This window comes from Amblyomma maculatum, chromosome 3 (assembly GCF_055883805.1).
Source record: "Amblyomma maculatum isolate TAMU_Amacu chromosome 3, ASM5588380v1, whole genome shotgun sequence".
Lineage (NCBI taxonomy): Eukaryota > Metazoa > Arthropoda > Arachnida > Ixodida > Ixodidae > Amblyomma > Amblyomma maculatum.
The window spans coordinates 22,502,368-22,509,056 of NC_139346.1; the positions used below are offsets into that span (position 1 = coordinate 22,502,368).

At 44.0% G+C, this 6,689-nt stretch overlaps 1 long non-coding RNA gene across 1 annotated transcript; it reads right to left on the reverse strand.

Annotated features, from left to right (window-relative positions):
• Positions 1-345: 345 nt before the first annotated feature.
• LOC146194330 (uncharacterized) lies at positions 346-4,345 on the reverse strand. The gene is made up of 3 exons (XR_014705870.1): positions 3,844-4,345; positions 3,601-3,761; positions 346-2,073 (listed from the first exon to the last, which is right to left on the reverse strand). It is a non-coding gene; the product is annotated as an uncharacterized LOC146194330 (long non-coding RNA).
• Between the last annotated feature and the right edge of the window lie 2,344 nt (positions 4,346-6,689).

Sequence of the window (6,689 nt, forward strand, 5' to 3'; positions counted from 1 at the left end):
TCATCCCAACTTTATATTTCTAGACTTGACCCCAGCACCGACAAAGTTAATTGTATTACCAGCATTTTGGTGGCATATTCAACCAGCAGGCCAATTAACTCAACGTCATGCAGGTTCTAGTGCCGATGTTTCCATGCAAACTATGGGTATGATCATCAACGAAGGAGGCTTTACTATACATACCTTTTCAGCACGCTGTTTTATGACTGGTTAAAGTCTGGTACATTTCAAAGTATAAGGCACATATTATTGTATGCATGTCTACAGATTGCAGATTATGCTGGCTTGCTTCTGAATGAGACTGCAAAATGCTGAAAATAGTGGCCACCTTTGAAAGCAGCTTTTGCAGAAAACGGTTTGATTTTTCTATTCCCCATGAGCCACTATTTTTCGAGGCCGTGTAAAGGTGAACGCGGCAACTAGAAAATCTAGGTTTGTCAGTGCCACAAGGACCACCACTTTGTAGTACATTTGGGCATTATCTAATGTTACCAAATGAGTGTTAGAGACATGTTGCTTTCAAAATAATTTATTGGTTAGCCGCAGGTTCATCAGTGCATACAAAATTTTTAGGCTAGAAGGAAGTTGACCTAGAGCAAGACATCTTTTATTCACGCTTCTTTGCTGTCTTCCTCTCTCCTAAATATACAAATGTGTATATACAGCTTCACAATCATGATGTGTTGAGGTCAGTGCTAAATAAAAAAAAATGCATCCGACAAAGGTATAGTTAGAGATTGAGTACACAAAATTCATTCTAAGTGAGCCTATATATGTCTTGTAGATTCCAAGGGAAGGCAAGTATAGCAGGGGGCAGCAGAAACTCAGGCAGGCAGATAAAAAAGTTTGTGGGGATCAGATGGATGCAGCTGACAGAGGATCGGGTTATTTGGATAGATATGGGAGAGACATCTATACAAGCAGGTAGTATATACACAACTGCACAATTATGATGCATTTGCGGTCAGTGCTAAAAAAAATTCCACCCATCAAAGGTATAGGTGGGGAGTGAGCACACAAAATTCATTCTAAGTGAGCCTATATATGTCTTGTAGATTCCAGGGGAAGGCAAGCGTAGCAGGGGGCGGCAGAAATTCGGGCAGACAGATAAGATTAGGAAGTCTGCGGGGATCATATGGATGCAGCTGATGTATCTGCGGTCAGTTCCAAAAGAAGAAAAATTCTACGCATCAAAGGTAAAGGAAGGGAGTGAGTACACAAAATTCATTCTAAGTGAGCCTATATATGTCTTTTAGATTCCAAGGGAAGGCAAGTTTAGCAGGGGGCGGCAGAAACTCGGGCAAGCAGATGAAATTAGGAAGTTTGCGAGAATCATGCACCTGGCACAGGATCGGGTTATTCGGATGGATATGGGAGAAGCATTTGCCCAGCAGTGGGTGCAGTCAGGCTAGTGATATCAACAAGACTAACAACTGGATGAGTTGGTACTGATTCATCTTAAAACCAGCCAGAAGACGAAACACGTGAGAGGAGCACAAGACAAAGTTTGACTAACAACTGAAATGTTACTGAAGGAAAGAGGCAAAAGACGATTCGCACAGAAATGCACGTGCACGAAAAACCCCCAAAGCAGTGAAAGCGTGGAAAGCAGAAAGGGTCTAAAAAATCAAAATCTAAAAAAAAAGCAAATTCCTTATGGTCAAGAACCACTCGTTACAAAAGGGAAGCCACAGATCCAAGTCCAAAGGCACACTATACTGCAAAGGCTAAGGACGTGTGTGTGGCTAAGAAATCGGTCAACAGTCTTTTGGGGCCTTTTTTACATGTGCATCTCTGTGCAGGTCTTCTTTTGCCTCTATCCTTTAGTAAAATTCCAGTTATTAGTCCAGCTGTCCTGCAATTCTCTCTTCTCATATTTTCCGGCTTGTTTCAGAATGAATAAGGTGACGACTCTACAAACCTTGCACAAACTGGAAACCAGTGTAACTGTCAGATGGAAACCTTTCCCTTATTTGGCTTGCATTACAAATAGGGAGGACTTTACTGTGATGTCTGCCGAGGCATCCCCAAAGCCAGTGCGCAAGCTGGCTGTAGCAGATGTAGTGGTGCCTCCTGTTGACGAGAGAAAAAGCAATATTCACTTTTCAGCATAGCAAAATGAAAATATGATTTAGGTCTTTTACAAATTTGAAAGTTATTCATGCATCTGTACAATTAATTCCCATCTAACAGAAGCTGTACAGTGTAACTTTCACTGTCAATTTATTCTCCCTGGAAGTATGGCAAACTTTGAATTCTGCTGCAGGTGATTGAGAGAGAATGAGACCCACCCAATATTAGAACTCCAGTGCAATCACAATTTGCTACTGCAGCAAAATAATGCCTGAAGGCAATGCAGCTTTTGACTGAAAAAACCTAGTAGTCGTCTTACACCCTCTATACTAGTGTTGTGGCCGATGTCAATGTCCACGCTGATATCATCCGCATAGCACGAAGATGTTAAGTATGCGACTTATGCATTAAGCAGCTCTGTGCATGGAGTCATTCTATTCGAAGGAGCCATAAACTACAAGTGCACTTCTGTCAACAGCTCTCCGTTGTTTTCCCACAACACGGCACGTGCCAAACTTTCTGCAAGTGCCGCAAAACTACTCTATAACTTCATTTGCTAACTGTAAAATTTCCAACACTTACTCAAACTGTGGAAGTTTCGGTGTACTGGCCTTTGGGAGAACGTCTTTCTTTTTTTTTTTTTTGGTTGTTACATTTCAGCACATGTAAAATGTCAGTGTCAAAGCATTTTGGAGAGGTTTACTGTGTGCAGGTGTTGATGATGGTATCAGTGAAGTCAATTTTTTTAATTATATTTGCACACTATACAACACTAACCTAATGCAAGTGGGTAAAAAAAAAACTAGCAAATAAAACTTTGAGTGCTGGTATGGTGATTGTTCTGGCAGCAAATGGGGACAGGCTATAACAAGAGTTGTCGGGCTAGTTAGTGATCGTCTGCAGAAGCCAGTCCTGCCCTGTGTGTTTTTCTTTTCTGTGTCGTTTTTTAGTGCATTTTCCCACGGCTTCCGCAGGAGACAGGCTACTTCACTGCATGCAATTTCACTTAGCACAGAGTCCTCCGAAATGAGATTGCTTTTGTACTTATTTACTGCATTTCTTGTGGCATTCCTTATGTATTTATGTTTTGAAGTGCTGCACTTGCTGAAGGTCATAACTGGCTAATAAAACAAGCAAATTTGTCCGGACAGCGTCCCCCCCCCCCCTCGTTACTTCACATCAATGTGCATGCCCTTTCCATTTAGCAAGTTCACCCTATCAGATGATGCGTGTTTTCTCATTTGCTCGTGCATGGAATTAAGCAAACCAGTAATTTGCACGTCATGCTCATGCGCTTCTACGAAAACAAGTAAAATATGAAAACCAGCGATGTGTTCGCGCTAACGTGGCGCAATATCAACACTGTAGACAGTGTAGATGATCGCAGGTAAGTAACGTTAAAGGGGAAGCTTTATTTTATTAACACTGCCTTCCGCAATAGATTTCATTACAGCATTTCTTGCTCGAGAAAATGAAAAACAGGTGCCGCTTGTTCAAGTTATGTCGCCTTTCGCTCAAGGTTCTTACCTTGTGTTCTCGACTAGCAGTCCATGATCAAGAAGCATTTGGAGTAAATGCGGATGATCTGTAACACCCAGACGGCTGCTTCAACTACGTAGTCGCCGCCGGGATCTCGCCAGATGCTCTCAAGAGCAGTCGGCATCGGCACGCACCGCCCGCAGCTGCATCTGTTCGAAACCTTCGGTTAGCGATTGCGCACTCTCGCAACGGTCAAACGTAGGCTAGGCTGCAAGACTCGGACATACATACCAATGCGTAGTTCCGAAACGGCTGGGATCGGGAGGCTGACGGTCGGGGCTTCTGCAAGCCGGAGTTGTGCCGCGGTTACCGCGGCCTCTCGACACAAGTGTTACTGTACCGGTCGCTCGCAGGGTCCATCTTCGCCGACCTGGCACCCGAAAAGTTGCGTCGGCGTAAGGCTCAAAGCCCACGATGTAACCATGTTTTAACACTAGCGACTATATTCTAGTTCACAGCGACGCTGGAACCCAGGAAGGAACCTAGGCGTCGGCCATATTAAAAAACCCTGTGTGAGCGTAGAGTAGGGCACAATTAGAACCTCTAAAATACACCGAGCTTGGTCAACTTTGGCTCAGCAGGCTCCGGCAACGGGAGCTTCTCATTGGCTTAGCGCTATGACGTACTCTGCTGAGTTGAGGAGGACGCGCGCTAGGAAACCGAAATTCTGTTTTTGTCGCTATTAAATCAACGCGGGCGATGAAACGAATCGAGGTATATTATATAATGCAGGACAAGGATTCCATTTAACTAAGCCGTGCAAAATTTCCGGAAAACGTTTCACGACCCCTTTAATGGTATCCTGAGGACGTCTTGGAAGAAGGATCTGGTACCAAAGGAATGTACTGCAGAAGTAGTTTTTTGATGTGCGCGTGTGTTGTGTCTCTTCGCATGTGTTTGTTGCGTCCCATTTCTGGGTATTATGCAGCACCAACTAGCCCCTCAAGCTGTTGTTTTGTTTAGTTGACAATTACTTTAATGCACAAATTCTGTTTGTGTAGGACATTTGGCAGTCCACACTGAACCCTGGCCAATCCCCCTTCGTGGGTATGTGCCATATATCAAGGCAGAAGAAGAAGATGGCTTAGTGGTTCAGAAGCTTGGCTGCTGAACCAGAGTACCCGGGTTCCAATCCAACCGCAGAGTATATATGTTTCGATGGTGATGAAACTCAAATGTGCCCATGTGCTGTGCGATATCAGTACACGTCAGAGGTCACCACGCTAAGAAAAAAAAATGCACAACGAGAGTAACTGCACGGTTTATGCCAAGTGAGGGCGCATAGGATATCTATATACTTGATTATCCCGTCAATGGAAGCGCATAGTCTTTTTCTGTAAAACTTACACTCACTCTATTCATTGTATTCCTGCAGTGTAAAGAAGAAGAAAAGAAAGGAGACAGCCTACCTTTTGAACACAAGATGGCATAGCTCATCTCACCGGAAGTAGTCACACATCAGATGGCACAGAAAAAGTGTGTCGTTGCATTTCAACATTACCATTCCTGCCAGAAATTCTATTACGTCCATCTTGTTGGCCAACTCTAATCCTCCATTCAGAGGGCACGTTTATGCTGCAGTGCGCTAAATAGTACTCATGATTGGACAGCACATGTTAATATTCAGATGGGGCAAAGATACCCTACGCATTCTTTGACTAACAGGGTAATGTAATCCTTCTTCTACTGATATACGCTTGCACCAGAAAAATGCAAACTTTGCTCTGGCTATTACAATATAAATTTCGTCTTTGATATGGCAACTTTGCACCATTACATAAAGGATAACTGAGCATGCTTCAAGTGCAAACTTGCACCTTTGATGGGAGCATACATTTATGCCTCCTCCAAGCTAAACCTTAGCCCGCTTATTAATTTGTAACCTTATACCTAGATGTCTTAGACTTGCACTTCGCATGATGATGCAAGTTTATTCTATCACTAACGTAATCTTACGCTACATACAAGAGCGAACACTTAGTCTCCTAGGAACAGCGTAACATTAACCCAAAAATAGTTTCAGCTCAGCTAAAAGTTGTTTACCCCCAGAAGACTAGCATCGCTCCTTTTATTAGAGCGTAGATCATTCTGGAGCCCTTTCACTACGGCATATTTTTCGCTCTTTGCAAATGAACTCCCACCTTCTTCCCTTCAATTACCGCGCGTTTCGGGTCTAACGAGGGAATAGCACAGACACTGCGCCTTACCTTTCCTGCAAATCAATTCCCAACTTCTAGTCGTGAGCAGTGGTTTGGTTTGATTTGGTTTGTGGGGTTTAAGGTTTCAAAGCGACTCAGGCTATGAGAGACGCTGTAGTAGAGGACTCCGAAAATTTCCACCACATAGGGTTCTCCCAGTCGGAAAAACTACAGCAAATGTTCTGTTGTTACGACAAAATTTTTGTGCAGTTTTTGACCGGAAACCTGTAGTGACGACAGAATGTTCTGTAGTAACATCAGAAATTTCTGTATTTACAACAAAAAGTGCTACAGAACTACAGACAACAGAAATATACTACAGAAAAACTACAAAACTACATAAAAGTACTACAGAACTACAGAAAATTTTAACGTTTACGACGGAACAACACAATATTCTGTCGTATTTTTCACACGGTTCTGTAGTTGTTTTCGACTGGGAGCTTTAACGTGGATTGACATCGCACAGCACACGGCCGAATTACTTTTCGTGACAAGTGAAGGGAATCCTTTGGGTTTAACGCGTACGTAATGCAGCGGTGGCGTCGACAGCGGTCGGATTCAGGATCGATCCCGAACGCCGGCGGCTGCGTTTCGATGGAGGCGAAACGAATGACGTCCGTGTGCTGTGCGATGTCAGTGCACGCTAGAGATCCCCGGGTGGTAAACATTACTCTGCAGCCCTCCATTATTGCACCTCTTTCTCTCTTTTCACTTTAACCCCCTACTTCCTCCCTACCCTTACGGCGTGAGCCAGGTGGGTAGTGGTAAGACGCCCGACTACTGTGCCGGAGTACCCGGGTTCGAACCCAACCTCGGCGGCTGCGTTTCGATGGAGGCGAAACGAAGAGGCGTCCGTGTGCTGTGCGATGTCAGCGC